At 49.7% G+C, this 16,327-nt stretch overlaps 1 protein-coding gene across 2 annotated transcripts in view; it reads right to left on the bottom strand.

Moving 5' to 3' along the window:
• The window catches only part of RPH3AL (rabphilin 3A like (without C2 domains)), a 165,756-nt gene that overhangs the window by 41,401 nt on the left and 108,028 nt on the right, over positions 1 to 16,327 (bottom strand). For both annotated transcript variants that reach the window (XR_012665301.1, XR_012665300.1), the window contains exon 9: positions 7,093 to 7,370. The gene's annotated coding sequence lies outside the window, so the exon portion shown is untranslated. The remainder of the gene's footprint in view (positions 1 to 7,092; positions 7,371 to 16,327) is intronic.

Raw genomic sequence — 16,327 nt, 5'->3', positions numbered from 1 at the left:
CACTCCTGATTTTTGAATGCTCAGAGCTGGCAATACTCAGCACATATTCTGCCAGTTTAATACCTCCCCCTTCACGTAGAAATCCTTCTGCAATGAAACCCAACTCCTGAATCAAGTCCCCCCTCCGAGCATATGATCACAGCATTGCTCAAAAACTAAGTGGGGTGGGTTTAGTTAGTATGTGAATAGGCAACCACGTATGCCCTAGCTCCCCTAGTGACAGTGGGTGCTCCATTACCTCCCGGCTAGATACCATCTCAGTTCTCAATGAGTTCCTTTACCACAAGCCAACAAACATCCTTATCTTGCTTTTCCGGACTGGAGGCATGCAGCAAGGGAGCTTGAAAGAGATGGATGTATTGAATTTTAGTGCTTATTTGTCAATAGTCAGAAGGTGCCTCAGGTTATCATGTATACAGGGCTGGGAGGCAGAAGGAAGGTTTTCAGAGGAAAGGCTCCAGCCATGTGGTATGTGACGCTGCAGCCTGTGCGCGTGTATTACTGACATCAGTGGCACTATTACATGTGTGTGGACGACAAGATCTGGAAGCTTTGCTGCAGCTGAAGGTCTGAGAGAGTGTTTCAGGAAGAAGTTTCCTTGTTAAGATTTTAGTTGCCCAGCCATTTCAGTCTGAGACAGGCTGGATTATGACATGCAAATTATCAGTGCTGAAGAGCTCAGGAGAAATGGCAATGAAGTCTTAATTAAAACACTGCCTCACTGGTTTGCAGTACAGAGGAGGGGAGTGTGTGTGCTGGCCCTTGATTCTTATGGGCTTGCATGCATTGCTCGTCACAGAGAAGGTTAAAGCCAAGAGAAATCGATCATGAGGGCAGGCTGGAGGAAGCTCATGGCAAAGAGGACATCGAGATGGTACCTGGTGAAAGTAGCTTCATACCAAGATGCCCAAGGAGCTGTCTGGGAAGGCTCCAAGTTTGCTGAGAGCAGCTGTTGGATCTTTTGCTCTTTACACAACAAAAACAACATGAAGGAACCCCAAGGGCACAACCAGGTCCCAAGTACCCATGTTACCTATCTATACACAAACATGTCAGGCTGGTTACGTACACACCGCTGCTCTGGCAGGATTCTGGAGGTTTCTAACACGTAGAAGACAGTGAGAGATACTCCAAGCCTCACTAACTATTTAAAAAAAAAGGAGTACTTGTGGCACCTTAGAGACTAACCAATTTATTTGAGCATGAGCTTTCGTGAGCTACAGCTCACTTCATCGGATGCATACCGATGCATAAACTGGCAGTTTCCACGGTATGCATCCGATGAAGTGAGCTGTAGCTCACGAAAGCTCATGCTCAAATAAATTGGTTAGTCTCTAAGGTGCCACAAGTCCTCCTTTTCTTTTTGTGAATACAGACTAACACGGCTGTTACTCTGAAACCTGTAACTATTTAAAGGGACATTACCCTATTCCTATCCACTACAGCACTGATGGTAGCTAAATCAGTTTAGAGACCAGAAGAGCGTGATCAGATGAGGGATTTTGTTCAGGCATATCTCTAAAAAGAATGAGAGAGAGCATTCCTCCCCACCTTATTATTTGTATCCAGAGGGTTCATTGCGCTAGGTAGAAGAGTCTCTGCCCCACAGCTTACAATCTAAACTCACAAGACAGATGAAATGGGAAACAGAAGCACAGAGAGGGAAGTCTTAGGTCACTTAGCAGGTCAGTGGCAAAGCCAAGCATAGAACTCGGATTCCTGGCAGCTCCCACTCCAGTGGCTACCCACTGGACCACACTGCCTCTCATCAGCTAATCCAGCTCTCAGTCAATGCACAATGGTTCCCTTTGTCCAGCCCAATTTTAAATGGCCCAAGAAATGTCTTCCAGTGAAGACTGTTCCATGGTCTAATAATTGATCTTCAGTGGTAGAAATATTTTCCTAATAGCTATCCTCTTGTTCCCATTTCAATTCATTGTGTCCCCCTCAGTTATACCCTACCCTGACCCTAGATCCTTAGCAATGGCTTTGCTGGCCAGAACTGCTGGCAGAGTCTGTCTGCTTCACTCTTTTCAGTTGCTGTGTCTCCTTTCCTTATGGAACTGTAAACTAAACTGCAGAGTAAACCTGATGTGTCCAAGGGTGGGGTGAGAGCACTGCATAGCATCAATTCCTGCTAGGCTAATTTCATCTGCTCTGAGTGCATCAGCCAGCCCGAGTCAGCATTCAGTGAGATTATCCAGCTGACTTCCCTGAGCAGGTTTTTTCCTGTATTTCCCTCTTATCCTCCAGCCTTCCCCTCTCGCTCTCACTCCAGGATGACGACAGCACCATTTTTCATTTTTTTGCTGGCAGGAGGGATAGAAACCTCACATTTACTCTGGAATCAATACCACCCACAGGGTGTGGGTCAGATAAATAGCAGCGCTCTGGAAGGAGCAGGGTCTTTATACAGGTGTATAGGGCCCAAAGGTCAGATTGGGAAGTGATACAGTAGTACCATAAAACATAGCATAGCATTGTGGGTATGGCCAAATGTCCAGAATTGCTGGATGTCCAGCAACCAAAGAGTTAACAATGACATTTAGGGCTTGGCCCTGCAGCCATGGAAGACCAGGGCCTTATGTGATCATCATCAGATTTCAAGAGTCAACACCCATTGAGCTGAATGGGGGCATGAAGTCAATTTATCCCTCTGAGATCAATTCTTTCTATTTGTTTCCAGACTCAAATTGACCAGCACTGGGTCACATTGAGAAGGGTGTCCACCACTTCTGGCAGGGCTGGAAAGGAAAGCTGATACTTTCCATAATGGCCTCAGATTTTAGAAACCTGATGTTTTGGGAGATCTGAACATTAGACTCTTGGGGCACATTTTCAAGTGCTTGGCTTCACAAATTGGGACCAGATTCCCCAAAAAGCCCAGTTCCCATGAAGGCATCATGCCTCTCCATTCACCACAGCGCTTAACCATATGCTTAACTTCAAGCATCATTGGCTTTAATGGAACGTAAATGCACGTTTAAATGCTTTACTGGATTAAGCCTCCTCCCCCAGAATAATCAACACCACCACCATGCTCTTATATTGCACTTTTCATCAGTACTTTTCAAAGTGTTTTACAAAGGAGGTCATTATCCCCATTTTACAGATAGGGAAACTGAGGCACAGAGAGGGGCAGCGCCTTGCCCAAGATCACTCAGATCCATGGCAGAGCCAGGAACAGAACCAATGTACCCTGGGTGCCAATCAGCACTCTAGCCACTAGACCAGATTTTCAGAAGAGCTCCTTGCAAAATCTGGCCCCAGCTGGGAGGTTTCAGCAATTGAAAAGTCTGTCTCTTGGCTCTGATTTGCTGAGATGCTGAACACCCACAACTCCATCCATGGCAGCTGCAGGTGCTCAGCACTTTCTAAAAAAAAACCAGGCCCTTGGTTTCAAGCTGGACACCCCAAAACTGATGCACCCCAAACTAGTGACTACTCTGGAAGGTGTTGGTCCAATTTTCATTTTTAAACAAATGCTTAAAGTGTGCAGAATCTGTTGGTGCCACAAGAAAGTCCTGGCAGGAGACACAGCTTCTATCAGACCCTTCTGTGTCCATGATTGTGGTACAGCTTGCTAGTAGGACGTATGGAAACCCAGAGTAAAAACCCGAGCTGAGCCATGCCACATTAGCACCAATTCCAGGCTTGATCCAAAGCCCATTGAAGTCAAAGGGAATCTCTTCCCTGATTTGGATCAGCCCCCTTACCAGACACAAGCACTAAGAATACACACACTACAAGGGAGAAACTCCTGTCCTGCACACTCCTCACTGAGTTTTCAGGGCATAGACACAGCTGCAGAGAAAAGACCATCAGTGCTCCTGCAGTATGAAAATGCCACATGCTGAGCTATGGGGATTCATAAAAACAACTTATTGGTTTCACCAAATTAAAGAGCAATTTGGCTGCATTGAGAGCACATTATAAATACTCCTCAGCCACATATACATCAGACTAATGACGTCCTGTCAAAAGCAATCCAAGCAAAACTTTGCTTACGTGCTAACTGCTACTTATTACTGTAGATGTGCCTGTCACTGCCTCGAAAACGTTTGCACACCTCCATCCTTAGTGCTTCCCTACCCACTTCTCCCCAGGCCCTGCCAGGCAGGAGGGTAATTGTCCTGCTGCCTTCATCACAAGGAAGCTATAAACACACATCGACTAGCCGAGTGGTGGCAAATCCTGGCTGTGCTTGAGTGAGCCCTTCCTGTTTGGAAGCTGCTGGGGTGCATGGCAAGGGAACGCCTCACACTGGATTTTTTTATGCAAAACCACTCTGAAAATACCATTTTCATGCCCCATGTCCCCTGTTGGGAGGAGTGACATGACACAAGGAACTGTCGGGGGGAGGGATAGCTCAGCGGTTTGAGCATTGGCCTGCTAAACCCAGGGTTGTGAGTTCAATCCTTGAGGGGGCCATTTAGGGATCTGGGGCAAAAATAAGGGATGGTACTTGGTCCTCCTGTGAAGGCAGGAGACTGGACTTGATGACCTTTCAAGGCTCCTTCCAGCTCTATGAGATAGGTGTATCTCCATATTAAAAACCTGTGAGCTGCTAAGAAGAAGGGACCAAATTCTGCTCCCAGATCCAGTGGTGTAAATCTGGAATGCTTTTCATACACTAATCTGGCTCCTCAGCTGGTGTAAATTGATTGATACCAGCTTTGGATCTGGCCCCTCATGATTAGAGAGAATGGCAGGACAGAGATACACTTCTCCCTCTGTTGTAGGTTTTGGAGACGGTAAGTAGGAGAGAAAATGTAAACAGAAACTTCCTGGCAGCAAGATCTACTACATTAGGCCATAGATGAGGGAGTCCTCCCCAAGGAGCAGGAGGAGGAAGACCCATTGCTTAGCCTGAAAATAAACACTAGGAATAGAAAATGTACCACAGGGAGCTGGCCCTCGGCTTTTTCCCCTCCCTGCCTTCTTTGGCCAACAGCTCTGCACTCTTCACTGCTATCTACCGGCAAGAGGCTGCCAATACACCCCGCTGATAAATGGCTCCTGTCAGAGGCAGACAGGCAAGCCCTGAAGAAGTGACCTTGCCCAAGGTGAGCGGAGCCCGACAGCACGGAAAGAGGAAAGACTACGAGCAGGAGCAGCCATCCTAGACTTAATGAGGAAAGGGAGTTAGAGCGATTCTTCATTGCATTCTATGGCAAAGACACCAAGCTGCGGCTGCGCTTGAGGGTTGACGTCGTAACCTGCCCCGGACATGAAGTTAGCATGTGGCTGGGAATAATCCCACTGCGAGTTGGTGTTTTTCAAAGCACCGTAAAAGGGAGGCAGTACAGGCCCGTGGCTAGGGCTCCAGGCTAGGAGTCAGGAGAGCAGAGTTCTAGTGCAGGCTCTCCCACTTACCTGCTGTGTGCATGTGCTCTGTGCCTCAGTTTCCCCATGTGTAAAATGATAACTGGCTTCCTTGCTAAAGTGCTTTGAGATCAACGGATCAGGACAAAACATTGTTATTCAGACTGAGGTTTCCTTCATAGGGTTTGCCTTTCAGGATAGGGTTAGCCCCTCACATCTGGGGTCTTGACTCTGGTGGTAGCCTGTACCGCATGCTTCAGTATGAAGTGAAACCCTCACCTTAGACACTTAGCTCAATTCCTTCCTGACCCCGGCACACTATCACCTTCTGCCTCCAAGATTACACTTACACCTTGCATAAGAACAGGCCATATTAGTAGCTTAAAATCTCATCTCCCTGTTTAAAACCGTTTGATCTGCTAGTATCATGTGGCCATGAGTTTCACAGGATGAACACACATGTAAATTAACTTGGGACAAGCTCATGGTCCCCTTGTTTTCATATCACAAGGGGGTTAAAGAGAAGGGACGGAGTGGGTTTCACTACCAAACCTGTTTCACTACCTGACTCTGTTACATCAGCTATTATAGCTGCCCTGGGCAAGGGAGCTGGAGACTGGAGTGAGCCTACCCCCAGCACAGCCCCTGAAGCATGGGCTAGGGAGGCTGGCCTGTGTTACTGGCAGAGTTCCAGGCCCTGTGAGGGTACAGCTGGGAAGGGAGGGGCATCTCTATGCCCCCACTCTCCCAGTCCACGCGGACTAGAGCAGCTGTAAGTGCTGCCATTGAACATGCTCCGTGTCTGGAGCAATCTTACCTCCCTCCTGCCCAAAGAGCAGGGTTTTCACCATGCGTCTAACTCTGCTCCTGGTGTAGTGAATGTGCATTTGATCACGGACTTCAATGGGAGAACAGTTAGGCCAACACTAAGAGCTTTAATTCCATCCAGAATATAGGCAGCTCCCCTCCCGGGAGAAGCCCACCTCCTCCCGCACTGCAAATCCAGCCCCTGCCTCAGAGCACAGCCTTGCATAGTCAGTCATTGACAAGCCACCTGGAAGGGTAACTTTAAACAGGGTGACCAGATGGCAAGTGAGAAAAATCGGGATGGGGGTAATAGGCACCTATTTAAGACAAAGCCCCGAATATCGGGACTGTCCCTATAAAATCAGGACATCTGGTCACCTTAAGTTTAAATGACAAACTCCATTTTTTCTAGCTCTGCAGTTTCTATCCCAGAAGGGGGGTGAGCCAGAGGAGGGGTCTCTGACTAACTCAGAGCATAGATCACATCTCAGAGAGGTCATCTCATACCTACCTCCCCTCCCATTCACAAAAGCTCTGAGCCACCTCCCCTCCCATTGGCCATCATCACGCAGCAGCCACAGGATTGCTTCCATGGGAAAATAGCTAATGGTTTTGTAGTTTCTTTTAATGCAGTTTAGCAGCTGGAAAGGATGATGAGCCAGCACCATGTGACTTGCCTGCTCCACAGATCAGGGCTTGAGAACCTCTCAGCTGGAGGATTTTAGCCAGTGGTGAGAAATTCTCTACCCTGCTCTAAAGTCATGCTCCAGTTATCCTACCTCCCAGGTTCAGTGAGTCACCCTCAGAAGCGATGCTGGCTGGGCACTGAGCCCATTCCATTTCCGATTAGATCTACAATATATTTAGATCTGTTATCTTGTGTCAACCACAGTGAGTCAACATGGTACAATATCCACTCAGACTCAGGAGCCGCACCCCACCCCCAAGAACTTTCCATACCTGTTACCCAGGGAGAGCTGAAATTGCGGCGTTTTGTAGCCTGGGTACTAGTCACGGATGTACGGGCTCACTTGCAGGAGTGTGTTGGCCGATAAGATCATCCACCAGTGGCACCTCTCCAGGGACAACAAGGAGAATGAGCCACAGCTGTTTGCCACATGGTTAGCAGAGACCAGTGTTTTCATGACTAGCCTGGGGGTCGACGTGCCAATCATATGCATCATCCTTAGTCTGAAGATTGTACAATTCCCGCACATGGCGTGGGGGCCATCAGGAGCCTGTAAGGAAGAAGAGTTCATTTCTCAGTGTCTGAGCTCAGCGGAGAGAGCAGAAGCTGCACATATCCCTGGCCCTCTGACAGCTGCCTGGTGACATGCTGTCTGCAGAACTACAGCCCTGCAGTTTTTCCACACAGTCCTGTTGTCAATGGGACTAGCCCAGCATGGCACATGCCAGCCTCTAGGACTACACACCCAGCCAGAACCACTTGTTTGGGAGCGGAGAAGGCAGCTCAGGTCTCGTTGTGTCACTGGCCAGGATGGTCTGCTACAAACCATCAGCCCCAGCAGCATATCGCCTCTCCAGTGCGGATCCAGCAGCTCCTTCCCTGTTTTCTCCAGCTGGATGGCGACTGGCCCGTATGTTGGGCTGGCTGGGTGCAATTTTAAAAGCTTGTACTTATGCCCAGCCAGGCCAACATACGGGCCATTAACCAGACAGAGTGGGACGCTGTCAGTTACAGCCTCGAGACCCATCCTGAACTGGACGGGACCCAACTATAAGTGTCACATTCAGGCCAGGTTGGATCTGAAAAGAGCCTGACCCACGCAGGCCGAGATGGTCTCCGAGCACCTCCTACCCAGGGGGTCAACCCAGTGGCAGCAGCTCCATGTACTGCTTCTGTTGGCCATCCCCCTTTTGCTGCACTCTCTCAAAACAAAAAAAGGAGAATGCCGACAGAGATGGGCAATGGGCATGGGGAGCGAGAAGCCCCCACCAGGCTGAGCCCTAAGGATGAGACAGCAGCACTGACAGGTTCTAGGGGACAAGTCCGGTTCAGGTTGGGTCTGAAGATGACTTGACACTCGTGGGTTGGGTTCGGGTCAGCTAGGCTCGGCTTGCGTTCGGGTCTGGGCTAGGCTTCAAAATTAGGCCTGAGCAGACATCTAGTGTCAGTATCCTAAATTGCCCCGGACCAGCCCTCTGCGTGCCAGGATAAAAGGGACATTACACATCTCTTTACTCCCCTTCAGTCATTTAATTGTTGGGGGCACAAACCTGCCTGCCTTGCCCACCTACATTACCACCATTCAAGTCAAACTACTCCAGGGATTTCACTTGGGGTTAGCTCAGACCTATCCATCACTACTCAGCCTGAGTAAGGGCAGAACCTAATCAGTAGTCTCAGAAGCACCTTCCCCTTGTTTCCCTTGATGGGATACACAAGGAACACGCAGGGTTGGCAGGTCTCTGATTGCCCAGCTCAGGCTAGCTCAGCGTGGCTCCGAGATGTTCCATTCTGTCAGTTCACCCGACAAAGCCAGCGCGGACGCTCCTGGAGGTGCCAGTCCCCACGTGCAGCATAGCTACATGTAGGATGAAACCCACCATGCAGGGGAGCAGCGCAAGGCTCAAGCACCCCTTCATTCTCAACACAAGTACTTAGGTGGTGCATAGGCCTCTGTGCAGGGGTGAATTTCGCTCACCAGTGAGGGCAGCCACTGGATGAGACACCATCCAAAGTGCCCAATCTGGCAGGTTTAAGCAAGCAAAACTCCCACCGACTTCTGTGGGAATGACGTGGGCATATATAGGCTAGTGGGGAAGGCCCTGATTGCTAAGCAGGGGAGGCCCTGATTGCTTTCTCCCCTCCCCTCCCCACTTACACAGCACTACAGCATCTGGCTGCATCTGTTCCAAGACTGAGCAGCACTCACGTGGAGGCAGCCAAATCCAGGGACAGTTTCATTCTCCTTTTCCCCGCCTCCTCTGCTGAGCGCTTGGAAATTTCCCCAATGATTCCTGCCTTTCCTCATCAGGAATTATTGCTACGGAAATACAGGCTGAGCTAGGGCTGATTAATCTCCCTGTCATTGCACACTTACCATCCCTTTTTACAGGCTGCAAAGTCCTGAGTGGTTTTAATTCCAGCTCAGCCATAGCAGGACTAACTAGGTAAAGCTGCTCTCCTATTAGGGCATGGCTAGTAATGGTGAATGTGCTTTTCGCAAGCACTTGTAAATGCCACTGCCTGGGCCACTACTGTTAAGCTGGAGGGTCATGATCTCTATCATAGTTTTTCCACCGGGAATCCAAACAGGCATTCTGCAGGGACCCTCGTGCTTCTTCAAAGCCAGGCAAGGTCACAGGCCCTGATTCAGCCAGGGCTGCAAGGAAAGCTGTGGATGGAGTGGAGATGGAGGGACATGGCTCATTTGTAGCAATGATGCAGTGGGGTGGGAAAGAGATGGCTCAAGTAGGAGTGGATAGAACTTTACTAGGAACAATTACGCGGGGGGCGGGAGTGGGAAGGGATGACTCAGTTAGGAACAATTACTCCAGGGTGGACAGAGTTAATCTAGGAGTGGTTTCTTTGCATGGGGATGATGGCCCAGAAGAACAGCTTGTTACTCTGCTGTGTGCAAGATAATACTCAACTAAGGAGCAGTTACCTGCTGGATCTGATGGTCCCAAGAGGAACCATTACACAGGGAGGGCCAAAGATCAAACCTTTGTTAGGAGTACAACAGAAGTAAGCAATTTAAGGCAATCCCAGTTGCAGGACAGTGCTTTGTGCCCTAAATTGGTGGGCTTTAGCACTGCGTGGCACCTTAAGATGCTAGGGACTGGAGGGTCCATAAAGCCTTATGCTGTTAGATCATTTCACTGCTGGGCTTTGTGGGCTAGTGCACTAGCTGTTAGTGCTAAAGGCACACTACGTCTATCTTGGGTATAAGTCACTACTGTAGCAGCCAAGCCCCTCATTGTTCCAAGAGGGAATGGAAGCACAGAGAGATTAAATGACTTGCCCAAGGACACAAACATTTTGTGGTACATCAGGGAATTTAACCCAGGCCTCAAGTCCCAGGTCAGTACCCTAACCACTCGACCATCCTTCCTGCATTCAGGGAATCCCTGGACGTGAAAGGGTTAACCTTGATAGTTGCTTGTGGGTCTTGCTCACACTGTGGGCTAGGGTGGGCTAAGCTATACAGTGTTATTGTAACCGAGCTCAGGCAGATGGCAATCTGAAAGCTCCTAGACTACAAAGGTGACACAGGAGGGTGAGGGTCATTGCTCTTTGCTCCCGTTGGTGTCCACATGTGCAGCCCTTCATCCCCTGCACCCACTGTCAGAACAGAGATTTACAGGGGAAGGGAACTGGGCTGGCAAAGTAAACCAGTGCTCCGGCTGCCACCTGGCTGCTATTAACAAAAAAGAGGGCACACCTGCCTTGCTGCCAGTGAACCAGATAGCTCAGCCCTGGTCTACACTAGGACTTTAGGTCAAATTTAGCAGCATTAAATCGATGTAAACCTGCACCCGTCCACACGATGAAGCTCTTTATTTTGACTTAAAGGGCTCTTAAAATCGATTTCCTTACTCCACCCCTGACAAGTGGATTAGCGCTTAAATCGGCCTTGCCGGCTCGAATTTGGGGTACTGTGGACACAATTCGACGGTATTGGCCTCCAGGAGCTATCCCAGAGTGCTCCATTGTGACTGCTCTGGACAGCACTCTCAACTCAGATGCACTGGCCAGGTAGACAGGAAAAGAACCGCGAACTTTTGAATCTCATTTCCTGTTTGGCCAGCGTGGCAAGCTGCAGGTGACCATGCAGAGCTCATCAGCAGAGGTGACCATGATGGAGTCCCAGAATCGCAAAAGAGCTCCAGCATGGACCGAACGGGAGGTATGGGATCTGATCGCTGTTTGGGGAGAGGAATCCGTGCTATCCGAACTCTGCTCCAGTTTTCGAAATGCCAAAACCTTTGTCAAAAACTCCCAGGGCATGAAGGACAGAGACCATAACAGGGACCCAAAGCAGTGCCGCGTGAAACTGAAGGAGCTGAGGCAAGCCTACCAGAAAACCAGAGAGGCGAACAGCCGCTCCGGGTCAGAGCCCCAAACATGCCGCTTCTATGATGAGCTGCATGCCATTTTAGGGGGTTCAGCCACCACTACCCCAGCCGTGTTGTTTGACTCCTTCAATGGAGATGGAGGCAACACGGAAGCAGGTTTTGGGGACGAGGAAGATGATGATGAGGTTGTAGATAGCTCACAGCAAGCAAGCGGAGAAACCAGTTTTCCCGACAGCCAGGAACTGTTTCTCACCCTGGACCTGGAGCCAGTACCCCCCGAACCCACCCAAAGCTGCCTCCTGGACCCAGCAGGCGGAGAAGGGACCTCTGGTGAGTGTACCTTTTAAAATACTATACATAGTTTAAAAGCAAGCATGTGAAAGGATTACTTTGCCCTGGCATTCACGGTTCTCCTGGATGTACTCCCAAAGCCTTTGCAAAAGGTTTCTGGGGAGGGAGCATTTTTGCGTCCTTCATGGTAGGACACTTTACCACTCCAGGCCAGTAACACGTACTCGGGAATCATTGTACAACAAAGCATTGCAGTGTATGTTTGCTGGCGTTCAAACAACATCCGTTCTTTATCTCTCTGTGTTATCCTCAGGAGAGTGAGATATAATTCCTGGTCACCTGGTTGAAATAGAGTGCTTTTCTTCAGGGGACACTCAGAGGAGCCCATTCCTGCTGGGCTGTTTGCCTGTGGCTAAACAGAAATGTTCCCCGCTGTTAGCCACGGGGAGGGGGGAAGGTTGAGGGGGTAGCCACGCTGTGGGGGGAGGCAAAATGCGACCTTGTAACGAAAGCACATGTGCTATGTATGTAATGTTAACAGCAAGGTTGACCCTGAAAGAGTGTAGCCACTGTTTTATAATGTGTCTTTTTAAATACCGCTGTCCCTTTTTTTTTCCTCCACCAGCTGCATGTGTTTCAATGATCACAGGATCTTCTCCTTCCCAGAGGCTAGTGAAGCTTAGAAAGAAAAAAAAACGCACTCGCGATGAAATGTTCTCCGAGCTCATGCTGTCCTCCCACACTGACCGAGCACAGACGAATGCGTGGAGGCAAATAATGTCAGAGTGCAGGAAAGCACAAAATGACCGGGAGGAGGGGTGGCGAGCTGAAGAGAGTAAGTGGCGGGCTGAAGAGAGGGCTGAAGCTCAAATGTGGCGGCAGCGTGATGAGAGGAGGCAGGATTCAATGCTGAGGCTGCTGGAGGACCAAACCAGCATGCTCCAGTGTATGGTTGAGCTGCAGCAAAGGCAGCTGGAGCACAGACTGCCACTACAGCCCCTGTGTAACCAACCACCCTCCTCCCCAAGTTCCATAGCCTCCACACCCAGACGCCCAAGAACGCAGTGGGGGGGCCTCCGGCCAACCAGCCACTCCACCACAGAGGATTGCCCAAAAAAAAGAAGGCTGTCATTCAATAAATTTTAAAGTTGTTAACTTTTAAAGTGCTGTGTGGCATTTTCCTTCCCTCCTCCACCACCCCTCCTGGGCTACCTTGGTAGTCATCCCCCTATTTGTGTGATGAATGAATAACGAATGCATGAATGTGAAGCAACAATGACTTTATTGCCTCTGCAAGCGGTGACTGAAGGGAAGAGGGGAGGGTGATTAGCTTACAGGGAAGTAGAGTGAACCAAGGGGCGGGGGGTTTCATCAAGGAGAAACAAACAGAACTTTCACACCGTAGCCTGGCCAGTCATGAAACTGGTTTTCAAAGCTTCTCTGATGCGTACCGCGCCCTCCTGTGCTCTTCTAACCGCCCTGGTGTCTGGCTGCGCGTAATCGCCAGCAGCCAGGCGATTTGCCTCAACCTCCCACCCCGCCATAAACGTCTCCCCCTTACTCTCACAGATATTGTGGAGCTCACAGCAAGCAGTAATAACAGTGGGAATATTGGTTTCGCTGAGGTCTAAGCGAGTCAGTAAACTGCACCAGCGTGCCTTTAAACGTCCAAATGCACATTCTACCACCATTCTGCACTTGCTCAGCCTGCAGTTGAACAGCTCCTGACTACTGTCCAGGCTGCCTGTGTACGGCTTCATGAGCCATGGCATTAAGGGGTAGGCTGGGTCCCCAAGGATACATATAGGCATTTCAACATCCCCAACAGTTATTTTCTGGTCTGGGAATAAAGTCCCTTCCTGCAGCTTTTGAAACAGACCAGAGTTCCTGAAGATGCGAGCGTCATGTACCTTTCCCGGCCATCCCACGTTGATGTTGGTGAAACGTCCCTTGTGATCCACCAGACCTTGCAGCACTATTGAAAAAGTACCCCTTGCGGTTTATGTACTCGGCGGCTTGGTGCTCTGGTGCCAAAATAGGGATATGGGTTCTGTCTATGGCCCCACCACAGTTAGGGAATCCCATTGCAGCAAAGCCATCCACTATGACCTGCACATTTCCCAGGGTCACTACCCTTGATATCAGCAGATCTTTGATTGCGTGGGCTACTTGCATCACAGCAGCCCCCACAGTAGATTTGCCCACTCCAAATTGATTCCCAACTGACCGGTAGCTGTCTGGCGTTGCAAGCTTCCACAGGGCTATCGCCACTCGCTTCTCAACTGTGAGGGTTGCTCTCATCTTAGTATTCATGCGCCTCAGGGCAGGGGAAAGCAAGTCACAAAGTTCCATGAAAGTGCCCTTATGCATGCAAAAGTTTCGCAGCCACTGGGAATCGTCCCAGACCTGCAACACTATGCGGTCCCACCAGTCTGTGCTTGTTTCCCGAGCCCAGAATCGGCGTTCCACAGCATGAACCTGCCCCATTAGCACCATGATGCATGCATTGGCAGGGCCCATGCTTTCAGAGAAATCTGTGTCCATGTCCTGATCACTCACGTAACCGCGCTGACGTCGCCTCCTCGCTCGGTATCGCTTTGCCAGGTTCTGGTGCTGCATATACTGCTGGATAATGCGTGTGGTGTTTAATGTGCTCCTAATTGCCAAAGTGAGCTGAGCGGCCTCCATGCTTGCCTTGGTATGGCGTCCGCACAGAAAAAAGGCGTGGAATGATTGTCTGCCGTTGCTCTGACGGAGGGAGGGGTGCCTGACGACACAGCTTACAGGGTTGGCTTCAGGGAGCTAAAAATCAACAAAGGGGGTGGATTTACATCAAGGAGTATTTCAGGCAGGACTTCACAGAGGGTTCCAATAAGAAATGGTGCACCTAAGTTATTGTTCTTATTGGAACGAGGAGGTTAGCCTGGCCTCTGATTGATACATGGCTAGATTTACATCGCTGCACCTTCTCTGTGAGTGACTGCAGCGTGACCTAGAGGAATAAGTCCCCTAGACGGGGGAGGGGGGGAAGCAAATGAATACAAAACAAATCTGGTCTATTTCTTGTTTTGATCCACTCCATCTATCTTTTACATCTTTGGCTGGCAGCAGACGGTGCAGAAGGACTGCATGCCATCCACATCTCATGGCTGCTCAGCAGAAGATGGTACAGTACGACTGCTAGCAATCCGTATCGCCTGCCTGCTCACCATAAGATGGTTCAACAGGACTGACTGCAGGACTAAAGAGAATGACCTGGTCAAGTCACTCCAAGTTTAGTCCCTGCGCCCATGTCTGTCCAGGCGCTCCCAGCCGATGTGGCCAGGAGCACCTCGGACATGACGATGACGGCTACCAGTCGTATTGTACCGTCTGCTGCCACAAGGCAAGGGGTTGCTGCTACTGTGTAGCAATGCCGTACCGCGTCTACCAGCTCCCAGGAGACATAGGGTGACGGTTACCTGAGCGGGCTCCATGCTTGCCGTGGTATGGTGTCTGCACAGGTAACTCAGGAAAAAAGGCGCGAAACGATTGTCTGCCCTTGCTTTCACGGAGGGAGGGAGGAAAGGAAGGGGGGCCTGACGATATGTACCCAGAACCACCCGCAACAATGTTTTAGCCCCATCAGGCATTGGGATCTCAACCCAGAATTCCAATGGGCAGCGGAGACTGCGGGAACTGTTGGATAGCTATCCACAGTGCAATGCTCCGGAAGTCGACTCTAGCCTTGGTACTGTGGAAGCACTCCACCGAGTTAATGCACTTAGACAGGTTTCAGAGTAACAGCCGTGTTAGTCTGCATTCGCAAAAAGAAAAGGAGTACTTGTGGCACCTTAGAGACTAACCAATTTATTTGAGCATGAGCTTTCGTGAGCTACAGCTCGCTTCATTGGATGCATACCGTGGAAACTGCAGCAGACTTTATATATACACAGAGAATATGAAACAATACCTCCTCCCACCCCACTGTCCTGCTGGTAATAGCTTACCTATTACCTTAACTTAACCTATTAGCTTAACTATTACCAGCAGGACAGTGGGGTGGGAGGAGGTATTGTTTCATATTCTCTGTGTATATATAAAGTCTGCTGCAGTTTCCACGGTATGCATCCGATGAAGCGAGCTGTAGCTCACGAAAGCTCATGCTCAAATAAATTGGTTAGTCTCTAAGGTGCCACAAGTACTCCTTTTCTTAATGCACTTAGAGCATTTTCTGTGGGGACACACACTCGAATGTATAAAACTGATTTCTAAAAAACCGACTTCTATAAATTCGACCTTATTCCGTAGTGTAGACATACCCTCAGGGGCAGAACAGGGAATTCAGTTGGCCAGCAAGTTCAAGAGGAGGTGAATGAGAATGCAAGTCACCTGGTGGCTGCGTCTAAACAGGCTCTTAGAACAAGCGGCAGGTGGAGATATTAGGGAATAAGCTATTTCCAGAGACTGTGGCTGCTGCTCTGCTAAGCAATGGGGCTTAGCGTAACAGCCACCATGATGCATTTTCTATTCAAAAAAAGAAAAAAGTAGCAAGTTCTTCTCCTTTATTATTTGTGAGCCAGAGCAGGCCCAAACCCACCTCAAGCTGGGGTAAGTTCTGATCCAGATCCCGTCCTCACAGGTGGCTAGTACCTTAGTGGACCTGAAAGCTGGTGGAATGAGCTTAGCATGGGCACAAAATCCTACAGAACACATGAGGCACCAAAAGCAGCAATGCAAACTCCCACCGAGTTGCCAAGCCTGGAGGTTACACGGATATCAAGAGGGTGTTTAGACAAGTCCATGCAGATGTGAGCACCCACCTCTGGAATACGGATGCCCTCGGTAGGTAGGGGCACCCCTCACCACAGGGCAACCCTGA

The sequence above is a fragment of the Caretta caretta genome, chromosome 17 (genome assembly GCF_965140235.1).
Source record: "Caretta caretta isolate rCarCar2 chromosome 17, rCarCar1.hap1, whole genome shotgun sequence".
Taxonomy (NCBI): domain Eukaryota; kingdom Metazoa; phylum Chordata; order Testudines; family Cheloniidae; genus Caretta; species Caretta caretta.
The sequence above is the reverse complement of the archived record's forward strand: the minus strand, read 5'-3'. Positions and strand labels throughout refer to the sequence as shown.